Consider the following 15,204-nt stretch of genomic DNA (forward strand, 5'->3'; position numbering starts at 1 on the left):
ACGTCAACCCATTTACCACCCTTTCTTCTTGAGCCGTCTCTGGTAGCAACAGGCAGTTTTTTCCATTCGGGTGTTATGCGATGCGCAAATTGCCTACTATCAAATTTCTTTGTGAATATCTTTTTCTTTATCGCCTTGTTATTGATAAGACTTTCCGCTGTCTTGTGGTCCAAGCCAACTTCATTAAAGAAACTTTTATCTCCGGAATCATCCATTTGTTCCGCATTTTCAGAAGCATCACTTTGATTTATTAAGATTTCATAAGACGGATCCTCTGTTGTCAAATTGGAATATTTATTGTGTTTTAAGTATTGGGGGACTTTCTGGGCATACCGAGTACTTAGGTGTAATATATCAACAGGAAATGCTAACTTGAGAGCTTGTTTTGTTACTGAAGTGACTACAGACTTGATAAGTTTTTTTGGCAAAAGATATTCGAGAAGTTTCATAATTTTCTTAATTTTTTTTTGGAAATATGATATTTCTTTTGTAGTAAATATAAAATAAACACATGTTCATTCATATTTTCACATGCCGAAATTTCACATTCAGACATTTCCTCAAAATAAATACCATATTTACTACAAAAGAAAACGCGACAGAAATTTCACATTCAGACGTTTTCTGACCTTTCTCAAACGGATTTCTACAGATTTAAGAAAACCGAAATCCCAGTTTTTCATGCAGTGCTGGTGCCAAGCTAAGGGGGCGTTGTACATAACAGAACAGTCAGTTTGATCAAAATGGGTTACAGCCACACTGTTGCTACTGTCTCTCCTAGTTGGATGGTTGATGTCATGGAGACGGGGATGACGAGTGAATAAATCTGAAGATGATTTGTTTAATGTACCATTCAAGAATTTATATACAAGTTTACATGCTTCAAGTTTAAATAGATTTTGGATACTCAACGGTTTGAAATTGACCTGGTTTACATTAGGATTATCATTAGTTTTGTTGTTTATGAATTTACTACATTTAATGATTAATTTGTTTAACTGATTTAGCCCAGCAGTCTCAGGACCACCCCATGATGTAATACAATATGTTAGGTGGGATTGAATGAGTGAGTAATACAACGATATCAGGTTTCTCTTTGCAAGAAACCTACCTATTTTATGTATCATACCTACTCCTCGTTTGATTTTGGTGCCTACCATGTTGACTTGCTGTTTCCAATTGAGTTTGTCATCAATGAGGACTCCAAGGTATTTACAGCTGTTTGTGTTTTGGAGTCTCTGACCTGAAATAGTCAAGTTAAAGTCTTTGATTTTGTTATGTTTGCCATAGAACAGGATGAAGTTTGATTTGGAGACATTAAGAGTAAGTTTGTTGGTTGTGAGCCAATTAGAGATCAAATCTAATTCTTGATTGAGAGTGTTTTTAAGTTGATTAAGATCTTTGTCACTAAGGAAAAGACAAGTGTCATCTGCAAAAAGGATACTAGATAAAGATGTATTCAGGGCTAAGTTATTGATGTAAATCAGAAAGAGCAGAGGACCAAGTACGGATCCTTGTGGCACTCCATGTGACATTTCAAGAGGATCTGATTTGACTTGGTCTATTATAACAGATTGTAAACGGTTTGTTAGATAGCTTTTAAACCAACTGAGAGTGGGGCCTCTAACTCCAAGGTTGTTGAGTTTTTGGAGAAGAAGGGTGTGGTTCACAGTATCAAAGGCTTTAGCCAAGTCAAGAAAGATGGCACACCCATATTCTTTCTTTTTAAAAGATCTTTTAACGAACCTGCTAAGGTGAAGAACAGCAGATGAGGTTGACTTACCTTTTTGAAATCCATGTTGGTTGACCTCTAGATAGTTATGTTCATCAAGAAATTTAATTAGCCTGTTATGCATTGCTTTTTCAAAGATTTTATCAAAAATTGGCAGTACTGAGATGGGCCTGTAATTTTTTATATCTTCTCTAGGACCAGATTTAAAAAGAGGTGTGACCTTGGCATGTTTCAGAGTATTTGGAAATATGCCCTTCTGTATAGAATGGTTGATAAGATGAGACAATGGTTCAGCAAGTAGATCAGCTGATGCCTTTATAACGTTAATAGGAAAATCATACAAGTCCTTGGCCTTTTTTGCATCTAGATTGTTCAAGAGGGTTAGGATTTCGTATCTGGTTGTTTTATTGAAAAAGAAGCTTGATGGACTTGCAGCTGTGGTTTTCACTGAGATGGGCCTGTAATTTTTTATATCTTCTCTAGGACCAGATTTAAAAAGAGGTGTGACCTTGGCATGTTTCAGAGTATTTGGAAATATGCCCTTCTGTATAGAATGGTTGATAAGATGAGACAATGGTTCAGCAAGTAGATCAGCTGATGCCTTTATAACGTTAATAGGAAAATCATACAAGTCCTTGGCCTTTTTTGCATCTAGATTGTTCAAGAGGGTTAGGATTTCGTATCTGGTTGTTTTATTGAAAAAGAAGCTTGATGGACTTGCAGCTGTGGTTTTCAGAGTGTTGTTTGAAGGATTTTTTAAGTTTTTGATGAGGTTTGAAGCTACCTCAGAATAGTGCCTGTTGAAAGTTTGTGCAATGTCGATCTTTTTGCTAAAAGTTTTTTTATTGTATTTCATTGTGTTGGGAAAAGAGGAGGTCTTTTTTCTCCCAAAGAATGCATTTATGTTTTTCCAAAAATTTTTGATATTCTTACTACAGTTTGAAAATTTTGTTTTTAGGTGATTAAATTTTAATTTATTTGTTTCGCATGTAATATCTTTTTTTGCAATCAGGTATTCTTTTTCTAATTCTAAGCACTTTGTTCTCATATATTGACCATATACAAAATTTTTGTATTTTATTTTTTTAAAGGGGAACTTAAGTGATTTTTAAGGTATATGTTTTTCCCCTGAAAACCAATCCTAACCTCATAGAATTCACGAAAATCTCAACTTCAATGTCTAAACATCGATATATCTTTCATAAACACATACTCTTTTAGACGCAAAAACCGGTGTTTAAAAGACCCCCTTTTGTTTAAAATTTCTTCTAATCTCTCTTTCGTGTGACGTCATTTGCTCCAGAAAGAATCTTTTTTAAACGACTTTGTAGTAGAAAAGAGCTGTATCATAACTGATCAAAACTTTTTTCAACCCCTGATTTTTTCAATATTTCATTACTACTTGATGTTTTATACGGTCTAACCATACTAGAATCCAAAAACATTGTTTTTTTCAATAGAAATTCAATGGTATAACCACAATATCTAGGTATGTGAAAGAACCTTTGTGTTTTCAGTAAGGTCCAGTAAGCTTAGTAAGTTTTGGACTTCTTTCCATGTGAAGAGGCCGTAAGTAAAGTTATAGTTATGAAACACGAAAGACTCTCTTGATATAAAAATTGTATTTAGACGATTCCTCGCTCTTTAAAGAGAAAAATGTTCATGACAAGTCAACGTTAGTGAGTTAATGCTAACGTACGTTGTGCTTCCTATATCTAAAGTCTAGAACTTGTTTTTACCAGTAGGTTTTTCTAAAGGCTAGCTAATCCACTGGGAAATTGAAGTCTGAAAGCAACTGGGTTAAATATATATTTTTCTAAATTCTAGGAGAAGTAAAGGAAGGAGAATCTTCTAGGGAAGTTTTGAATCTCGCACAGTAAAGTCAAAGTCAAAATAAGAGACTTTTAAATGGGATATGTTAATTCTTTTTTTTCTCAATGGAATCATTTTCAGCCACAAAATTCAAGTGAAATTAGCGATTTACCCAATCGGGATGAGGACTATCCGTGGACACATTTTCCTCTGGAGAGCCGAAGCTTTTTTCGCATCTACAAATCTAGCATTTACGGTTGCTTTATCAAACTAAAATTATCACAAAAGGTCAAGGACTTACTAATTTTGTAGCTAGAAAGAATGAGAAAGTATAGGATCGAAGAAACGTGAAGACTGTGAAGAAATCTTGAAAATAAACGAATAAATGTCTAGCCAGGTCTAGCAGAATCTCTTTACAAAACACTGTTTATCAGTACAGATTTAGTTTAAAAGAAAAATTTCTGTTCATCTTTTGGAGCAAATTACGTCAGAACAGATGCTCGTGCCATTCCTCTTTAAAAAACGCGTTCTCTTTAAAAACTCACTTTTATTGCAAAAAAGAGGGAGCTATATCTCGTAGAAAAAAGTGTTTCGAACGAATAAAAAGTAACCTGAGGCACATGATATTGTCATATAATGATGATAACAGCAAAAAATGGGTACCCTAGAAATTACTTAACTTCCCCTTTAATCATTTTTTCAGTCATCCAAGGTTTATCTTCTTTCCTCAGTTCTTTTTTTGTGGTAAGCCTGTGAGGAGCATGCATTTCAAATAAAATATTTAAGCCATTGTGAAAATAGTCATATTTTTTGTTTACGTCATTGATGTTTAATATTTTTTGAGTAAAATGTATCTGTTGTAAATTTGCCCTGAATTCTAGGATGTCAAAATTGGAAAAGTCACGCTTGAGTCTTTTAGATCTTGTCTATATTGATATTTTTCTTAGATTTTCTTTATGTGAACCGTTTCTTTTATGGTCTTTACTATGTATTTGGCATTTGCTGGCTTATTGATTTTATATACCTATATGTTTGTATTGTGTCATTATTTACTATACTGTGCTCCTGTAATCATTTGTTTTATTTTCCTGTACATATTTTGTCTGTGCCGTTTTCACAGTGTTTATTCCGTCTGAACTGAAAATACCATGTAGACATATATGTGTGCTTTCTACCTATCCTTGCCTATAGCCTTTTGTGTTTAAATACTTTAACATAAATTTGATAGTTATATCAATATGGCATACCATGGAGTTTGCGGTTTTCTATTTTTAGAGGGAGCACACTGCGACGGAGAGCGATGAAATTTGGCACAGATACTCTCCTCAACAAACTCTAATGGCTTCAAATAGTTTCCATTCCAAAAAATAACCGCTCTCCCCCAGCGGAACCCGGGTCGTCAATATGTCATACCATGGAGTTTGCGGTTTTCTATTTCTAGAGGGAGCACACTGCAACGGAGAGCGATAAAATTTGGCACAGATACTCTCCTCAACAAACTCTATTGGCTTCCAATAGTTTCCATTCCCAAAAATGACCGGTCTACCCCAGCAGAACCCGGGTTGGCTATAGGCCTAGTATAAAGTTTGCGGTTTTCTATTTTTAGAGAGAGCACACTGCGACGGAGAGCGATGAAATTTGGCACAGATATGCTCCTTAACATACTCTAATGGCTTTCAATAGTTTCCATTCCCAAAAATGACCGGTCTCCCCCAGCCGAACCCGGGTTGGCTATAGGCCTACTATAAAGTTTGCGGTTTTCTATTTTTAGAGAGAGCACACTGCGACGGAGAGCGATGAAATTTGGCACAGATATGCTCCTTAACAGACTCTATTGGCTTCCAATAGTTTCCATTCCCAAAAATGACCGGTCTACCCCAGCAGAACCCGGGTCGTCAATATGTCATACCATGGAGTTTGCGGTTTTCTATTTATAGAGGGAGCACACTGCGACGGAGAGCAATGAAATTTGGCACAGATACTCTCCTCAACAAACTCTATTGGCTTCCAATAGTTTCCATTCCCAAAAATGACCGGTCTTCACAAGCAGAACCCGGGTTGGCTATAGGCATACTATAAAGTTTGCAGTTTTCTAATTTTAGAGAGAGCACACTGCGACGGAGAGCGATGAAATTTGGCACAGATACTCTCCTCAACAAACTCTATCGGCTTCCAATAGTTTCCATTCCCAAAAATGGCCGGTCTTCCCCAGCAGAACCCGGGTTGGCTATAGGCATACTATAAAGTTTGCGGTTTTCTATTTTTAGAGAGAGCACACTGCGACGGAGAGCGATGAAATTTGGCACAGATATGCTCCTTAACAGACTCTAATGGCTTCCAATAGTTTCCATTCCCAAAAATAACCGCTCTCCCCCAGCGGAACCCGGGTCGTCAATATGTCATACCATGGAGTTTGCGGTTTTCTATTTATAGAGGGAGCACACTGCGACAGAGAGCGATGAAATTTGGCACAGATACTCTCCTCAACAAACTCTATTTGCTTCCAATAGTTTCCATTCCCAAAAATTACCGCTCTCCTCCAGCGGAACCCGGGTCGTCAATATGTCATACCATGGAGTTTGCGGTTTTCTATTTTAGAGGGAGCACACTGCGACGGAGAGCGATGAAATTTGGCACAGATACTCTCCTCAACAAACTCTATTGGCTTCCAATAGTTTCCTTTCCCAAAAATGACCGTTTTTCCCCAGCAGAACCCGGGTTGGTTATAGGCATACTATAAAGTTTGCTGTTTTCTATTTTTAGAGGGAGCACACTGCGATGGAGAGCGATGAAATTTGGCACAGATATGCTCCTTAACAGACTCTAATGGCTTCCAATAGTTTCCATTCCCAAAAATAACCGCCCTCCCTCCTTCCCTCAACAAAATGTTCACTGCAAACCCTTGCATCCTTACTTGGGTCCAGAAGTTTATTCTTTGATCCTGGAGCCAAACGATTAATGTTTCTCCTCCAGATTGACCTTTTCTCTGGGTGCTTTTTGAGGGTTTGGACCGGAAAAAGTTGGAAAGGTGGCTCTTCGACATGATTTATATTCATTTTCTTCCACTTCTTCAGCTTGTAAGATCCATTTTTGCAACCAATAACAATACAATGATAAGACATTTTAGCTGAATTTTATTGATTTATTAATTTTATGTACAATTTTTTTTAATGTTTACAGGATAAATCTCCATGCTGTGGAATTTAATCAAATTAATTTGATAAAAAAGTACACAATTTGATCAGTCTTTTAAATTTTCACAAAGCAATAAATTACAGTATTTCAAAGACCTAAATCATGTGTGTGCATCATCTTTTTCAATTTTACAATTTCTGAAATGAAACCTGTTTAATACCACATTTCAGCAACATTTCACAATTTTAATTTAGAAAATGTTTGGCCATTTAAAAAAAAAGACACCTAATTTTTTCAGCAAAAGTTTTGTCCAAGTTAATACCTGAAAATTTTTACTTTTTTAATTGAGCAAAAAGTTTTATGAATTTTAAATCTGTACAGGCAAAAATGGGTAAAAGAAATTTTCGTACGAGGCATTCTGGTACGCCTGGTGCTTAGAGTGTTATCAGTTTTTTGTTTAACCACTTGAATAACCACTAAATGCCATAAATAAATATCTTAGATTTTATCATACACCCAGATAGACCTCCTAGTAGTAAGTACACCTAATATAAAATTGGCAATTTGTAATATTTCTACTGATTTTATGTATACAAGGGAGTAAATTAATAACTTTTCTTAATTTGGGTAGAAAAAAGGAGTGACACAAAAACTGGCCAGAAATAAATGAAGTTTGGGTATAAAAGAGAAATCCCAAAATCAGACCAGACATTAAACTTGTGTTAATTTTTCTTTGATGAAATATATTTACCAGGACCCTTGTTAACTGGCACAAAAATCTAATTTAAAAATTATACAATTTTCCAAGACAATAATAATCATTTTATTATAGGTGTACCTATAGAATATTTTAACCAAAATGCTTGTCTCTCCCTAGTCAGAGTATGAATTAAATCAGACAAAAATACTGAAGATACAAAAACATTCAATAATTTTCAAATTGAGGTCTAAGTGCAAAATGTCCAAGCTGCAAATGCTCATTTGAAAACTATCTTCAAAAGATTGTCAATTTTAAGAAATCAATATAAGGTCTGATAAAATATATGTGAAAAATAAAATTTCTTGTATATATCAGTCAGGGAATTGAATTGAATTGAATTGAATTGAAGATACAAAAACATAAGGTCTTGAAGGAATTGAATAATATATTTACTACCAGGTTAGGTAGAGGGATCACCCCTAATAGAAACTTAATTCTAATAAAAAATACAGGGGTCGACCTAAATGTTTAAAGAAATAAAAGAATAATCGCAAAATCTACCGGGTGGCCCACGAAAAAGTTCAGACGTTTCCCGACATCTTGAGGCCGAAAAAATGTCCCAAAGTGCTTGGTGTTTTGATATTTAGAATGTAGATATCCTAACTTAAAATTTGAGCTATCACTTTTTAAATTTGACCAATTTGTTCTCTACTTATGAGCTTTTAAAGTCAAAAGTCACTTTTCGGAAAGTGTAAAAAAACACGTAAAAAAGGGGTATCAAATTTGGTATTTTTAGACGTTTTTGATATACCGTTTTTGAAAAAAATCTGAAAAATCTACAAAAGCGCCAATTTTTATAAAAACTAGTCTTGTTTTAGACAAAAATTACTTTTAAAGGTGTTTTTATTAATCATTAATGTCATAAAACTCGTTAAGTAAGTCAATTTGTAAGTGATTTTCTGATTGATTGCATAAATTTAATACCTCTTTTTTACGGGTTTTTTACACTTTCCGAAAAGTGAATTTTGAGTTTAAAAGCTCATAAGTAGAGAACAAGTCGGTCAAATTTAAAAAGTGATAGCTCAAATTTTAAGTTAGGATATCTACTTTCTAAATATCTAAACTCTAAGCACTTTGGGAGATTTGTTCGGCCTCAAGACGTCGAGAAACGTCTGAACTTTTTCGTGGGTCACCCGGTATATATTAATAGCAGTGCTTTGTGTGTCTGTGTGTCACCACTTTCGTTTTCGCTTTGTTTGTGTTTTAAAATTATGACTTTTAGTCTCTTGCTCCACAAATTTGTTCCATCGCAAAAGATCGGATAGAGCTTGGTTTAGACTTTATTCAGCCTTTGTTTTGGAATTTAAGGCCCGTCTACATTTTAGTAATTTTAAATTCTGCCCAGAGTTGCCTTTTTCTCTCTTCTTTTGTTTTAAATGTTTTCGAATGTATTTAACGATCGTATTTATTAATGACATTTGAATTCTTTTCAAAACAAAACAATTTCAGTTAATAGAAAAGAATATTTCAAAAGTAAATCAAAACATAAAAATCAAAAGGTTTGTGGACAACAACAGCATTCAAAGGGCGATATAAAGCATAAGAAAAAAATAGTTCACTTCTTTCTCCTTATAAAAATATTCAAGTCGTCGTTACTGTTAAAAAGTGTGTACGTCATTTGTAATGTTTAAATTCGAAAAGTTATGACGGGTTATAAGCGTTTAAAAAAGCAACTTAGAATTGTCTTCTTTTTTTTCGATCTAATGAAAACAAAGAGTTGCACTATTATTTGTGACCTTCCCACTTTTTCCTGAAAAATTGTAATTTAAACTGGACGGCATATTTAACGCGAGCGAACCGAGAAAAATAACTACCTGCAGAGTCGTTTCAAACGACACTGGTACAGTAAGCGATGCTCTTTCTGATAACTTTTGACTTAAACAAAAAATTATGTCACAGCGGGACAGTACACGATCCAAGTATGATTAAAAGATAAGACACCCGGGGAAGGTTAGAGTTCAACGTTGTAGAGATTTTTAAATATTTCCCGTTTTCCAAAAGGGAAATATTTGTTAAAATGGGCTTTCTCCATCATAATAATTTTCAGTGTCAAAACGCCTTCCGTACGCCCTGACTGACGCCCATTTTAGCGCCTAAAATTAGTTATTAGAAAGTAAACAAAGGATGGCGAAAAAGATGAGCATATTTATTTTTATTATAAGCATCTACTTTATAAGAATTAAATCAATAACTCTTGATTGAAGGCAATATATCTTTCGGTAATTAGTTATTAGAAAGTAAACAAAGGATGGCGAAAATGATGAGCATATTTATTTTTATTATAAGCATTTTCTTTATAAGAATCAAATCAATAACTCTTGATTGAAGGCAATATATCTTTCGGTAATTAGTTATTAGAAAGTAAACAAGGGATGGCGAAAAAGATGAGCATATTTGTTTTTATTGTAAGCATTTTCTTTATAAGAATCAAATCAATAACTCTTGATTAAAGGCAATATATCTTTCGGTAATTAGTTATTAGAAAGTAAACAAAGGATAGCCAAAAAGATGAGCATATTTATCTTTATTATAAGCATTTTCTTTATAAGAATCAAATTAATAACTCTTGATTGAAGGCAATATATCTTTCGTTAATTAGTTCTTAAAAAGTAAACAAAGTATGGCGAAAAAGATGAGTCTACTTTATAGGAATCACATAAATTTCAGAAATTTTGTCGTTTTCACTGTAATAACATGTGAGCGATAACTTCTCTTTTTGAGATGTGAGCGACCGTCTATCCCATGTCATCTCAAAAGTAAAGTTGAAACCAAGCTTTCTTCCTCCAACTTAAATTTTATTGATAAAACCAATTTAAAATCTACACATGTGTAATTTTGCTTACTTAGGGATATTTCGATAGGAAGCTCTGCGGGGCATTCTTAGCGACAACTACTTGCTAGTATATGTCAATAATGACCTTCATTTTTAAGGAAATATTTAGTCGCAATTTTGCGATTCTTGTTTTTTATTTGATCGCTTTTTTAAGCCAGCTTCAACATCCAAAGGACTTTTAGTGCGTTCAGCTACAGCTTAACCGGCGTGCGACGCCGCGAATTTTTTTTTCGTGCATGTTGGGGATTATCATCGATGGTCGGAAGTATCTCATCTCGAAGGTCAGAAGTACCGTCGCTGGTCGGAAGTATTTTCCCTCGACAGTCGGAAGTATCAAAGTCGAATTAGCCTGTATGACAAGCACAAAGGCTATTTACGCGCGAAATTTTTTTAATGTTTTTCAAAATGGTAGAGGAAGTGAAGGAAAGCTATACGATGGCTCCTAAGGCTCACCACGCACTTCCAGTTCTTATAAAATCAGTGAACTAGAACTGTCTAGGGTCATGGCCCAGAAGGCTCACGAGAAACTGCGCACTTCCGAGTTTTTTTGTGACGACACTGTGCACTTCTAAAAATATTTTAGAGACGCAAAAGTCCCCCTTGAAAGATAGCTGTTCTGGTAAGCAAAATAGACACTGAGTTTTAATAAATGAGTTGATGATAATATAGCGAAGGGGCTCGGAAATCCCGAGTTATTTTTCTCGAGTCAAAAAACTGAGTTACGAAAAAAACGAGTTATGATGGTATTTTCGGAAATATTGACGTCATTTTGTACCTTCTATGGCGTCATTCTCAATTTTGTAACTCTGTTATTTTCCTTGACTTTAAAATTTCGAGTAATTTCTGGTATTTTATTTAACTCGAGTATTTTTCCTCCCTTTTTCGAGTTATTGCTCGTTTATTAACTCAGTTTATTTTCGTTTTTTTTTTTAATTTTCGAGTTATTTTCCTTCTTGTAGATTCTCGAGTTATTTTGGCGTTCCCAGCAGAAGGCTCAAAAACATGCACTTTTAGTTTTCACGCACTAATAGGCCAGCACTAAACTCGGAAATTTTAACCTGTAACTCTTGATATGAACAACTCGGAAATATTAACTCGTTTTGCGTAACTCGACATTCATTTTAAAAACCAAAAAAAAATTCATTGCGCGGGCCGCTCGCTTGGAAATTTCTCGCCGTGACAAAAAGTCAGAAGTGCGCAGTGTCACTTGAACCTTCTGGGCCATTGACCCTAGACAGTTCTAGTTCACAATTTTTTTAATCTACAAACGCCAACAGAAAACTGCTGACGAAACATCACAAAATGGAAATCATAATGGCTGTGTAGCGATGTACAAATTTGCCATGAAGCTATGATCTTTTGACATTGAAATTGTGGATTTGGCAAAGTTGGTGAGTATGAAGTCAATCGAATTGGCTGAGTATTGTAAAGCTTGATAAAGTTTGCCACATCTTCGTCTGTTTCTAGAAAACATTCAATTCTTGCTTTGAACTTCAAAGGATCTCCTTTCACATCAATGGTTTTCTTCTTTATTTGGATATGTTCATTCACAGCTGCTACAAGTTCCTCCGTATTGGAAGTTGAGTTAAATTGCCAACGTATTTAACTCAGCACATCACTGCATAAAGCCGTCATCTTTATGTGTTGTTGTTTTCAAGATTTTGCTGATTCTGCAAAATTTCATTATTGATACTTCTGACCGGTGAGGGAAGATACTTCTGATCATCGAAAACTAGATTTTCAAAGTTTAAGATACTTCCGACCGGCGACGCTACTTCCGACCGTCGAGATGAGATACTTCCGACCATCGGTGATACTTCCAACCATGTACGAAAAAAAAATTCGCTGCGACGCCGGGTACCGGCTAGTAGTAAATATTCAAGAAGCTAAAATAAGTAAAATACTATATGACAACGGTTTGTATGTACATTTAAAAACAGCTTTTTTTAGTTGCAAGGTTAAAAATATTTATAAGTTTTTCCATTCCTTATCCATTATTTTCATGAGATTTGCCAGGTAACGTATTTGCTTAGGTAGAAGTTTTTGGTCAAAGTTTTTACCTTTGCAAGATCTAAATCAGAGAGTTTTTCGTCAGTAAATTTTCTTTGAAGCTCATTCCATTGATTTGAAAAAATTCTAGTAAAAGAGTGTAATCCAAAATTTGTAGTGTTAACATTGGGGCGGAAAATAAGATCAATGAACTGGTCTTTGGTTTCAATCTTGTGAGGAGTTTTTTCAAAAACAAGAGTTTCAAGGGATACAGTGGGAAGGTTGTTGTTGAAGTATTTGTGAATATACGTGATGTTTATTACTTTGACTTGGTCAAAGACATTGAGTAATTCTAGATTTGCTAAAAGGGGAGTGGCAGAGACTCGTGGACCATTGAAAGTCATGATCCTGGTTGCAGTATTTTTGAGAGTTTGAATTCTGTGTGTTATTGTATAATCACACAGAGCCCATATCTGGGCTGCATATCTAACATGAGATAAAAATATTGCATGATAGACGCTGAGTAAAATTTTTGTTGGGACATAGTGTCGGATTTTAGACAGTGCTCCATTTGCTCTGCGAAGCTTGGTTGAGACATGGTGCTTCCAGTTGAGATGTTCATCTAGATAGACACCAAGGTATTTAACCCACTTACTGGGGGTTAAAGTTTGACCAGCTAGTTTAATACGAGGAATGCAGTCATCAGTTAATACAGTGTGCAAATTCATTCTAAAGAGCAGAAAATTTGAAAACAAAATGTAAAAAATTTCTGTTATTCCATCAGAAATCCATCAATATATACCACAAATACCAGAAAAATAACAACACCTCATTTGTCCACCCCAGTTAGTCTTTTGTTGTCAAATATTGATGTTTACTGTAACGGTTCGTGTGTCTCTTATAAGGGCATGAGATGCAAATGCTGTGAATCTCAACTTTTTAGTATAGATTGCATCCATATAAACTTTAAAAAAGGCCATTAAAATGTTAATATTTTTAAAACGTCATCATAGTTTACAACGGGTTCAACAACGAATTTTCCAAATACTGCAAATACATATGGATTAAATCCATCTCTTTTGTTGATTTGCCGATTGATTCAAATGGTTGCATCTCTTAAAATGTAACCTCCAGCACAGCATGGTTTACGTTTGTAGTCCGTAGTTACTTTAAAGCTTGATAATGTTTCGTCCAATCTGTTTCCAATCTTTTTATAGCCATCCTGTAAAATAGAACAAAAATTCATTATTTTTAGTTTGACAGCAATATTATGGCATTACAGTAATTTTGATTTGATAACAGTGTAACAGATTTATCAGGGACACACCAATAAATTTATTGCTCTTAAATTTGCAGGCTGCAATGCAGGCGTCCTGCCAATTCAGTTAATATTTGAATAAAATTTGTGTGGGATGTAATTTCTGCGCAAATATGTAATTTTTTTGCGCAACTATGTAATTTCGAGCTGCGCAGATGTGTAATTAAATTTCTGCGCAGATATGTAAAACATGACCTTTTGGACTTAGTTATTTTTGAAAAACTGACTCGATTTTAACATTAATTTTTCAAAGTATTTAATCGCATTGTTCTTGGACTATGACAGACATTTTCGATTGTTGTTTTTCTTATAAGCATCATCTTGATAAGAAATAAGTCAATATCTTTTTATCAAAGTAATATTGGCTTTCGGCGATTGGTTCTTTCAAAGCAACTGGGGGACAGTGTTAAATGACTTATAAGCATCAACTTTATAAGAACACAATTCATAACTCTTAAACCAATGATTATTAGCTTTCGGCGATTGGTTCTATAAGCAACGAGGGGACTGTGCTAAATCAGGATTTTTTTATTTCTTATAAGCATCAACTTTATAAGAACACAATTCATAATTCTCCAAACAATAGATTTTAGCTTTCGGCGATTGGTTCTTTCAAAGCAAACATAGAATTGTGCCTAAAAGAGAAACATTTATTTTTCTTATAAGCAACATTTTATAAAAACACAATTCATAACTTTTAAACAATATTTGTTAGCTATTGTTTGATAAATCAAATTTCTGAAAGCCTATTCCACTTAGAGAAAAACCTTGTTCTTATAAAATTCTTATAAACTAATGTTAGATTTTGGAAAATTCCCTATTTCTTTCGATAGAGCCGTTAAAAATAATTTGACTTAAAGTTGAATATTTTGCCTTAGTTTAATTTGTAGGGGGGAAATAAAAAAGGCATGTAATTTTTTAAATATCTTTAACAATCAGTATCAAAATATTCCTGAAATATATAACATTCTTCAGAATTTAAAGTTCGAGCCAGAATCACACCTTCAATAATCCCACTCTATCTCACTCATAATTCAATCAAATATAATGACTTAACTCGTAGATCGAACCATGAAAAGGAAAAGGAAGTTTTTTTATCATAAATTAGTCCATGTTTTGGTAGAGACAACCAATAGAATTTTACTTTATCTCACTGTAATGTAAAGAAATGCAATCCATATTTTCAAAATCAAGTTTACATAGATGCGAGATCTCGAGTCGAGGTTTTATCGAAGATCTCATTATATTGTACTTTTTTATTAGGTAGTACCGATAAGATAAATAGAAAATCCGAATCTTTTGCTTACCTTGCTAGATGGGTTCGCATTTTTTAAAAGAATTTGGATACTCTTACTTTTTTTAGGTTTCAGCCTAAAGATATTCTTAACATTTTCTCCCTTGTTAACTTTGTAATAACTACCGTATTTTTTCGAATAAACGCCCTGGGCGTCTTTTTAATTTTAAGATTTTCAGGAGGGGTGTTTATTTGAGGGGTGTTCATTCGAGGGTATATACCATTCTACCAAGAGTTATTTGATTCTCATAAAGTAGTTGCTTATAGGAAGAATTACTATGCTCATATGCCTTCCCCTGTTTACTTTTAAGAATTAATTACCTAAATAAAC

Source organism: Clytia hemisphaerica, unplaced genomic scaffold, assembly GCF_902728285.1.
Source record: "Clytia hemisphaerica strain Z4C2 unplaced genomic scaffold, Clytia hemisphaerica genome assembly, whole genome shotgun sequence".
NCBI lineage: Eukaryota > Metazoa > Cnidaria > Hydrozoa > Leptothecata > Clytiidae > Clytia > Clytia hemisphaerica.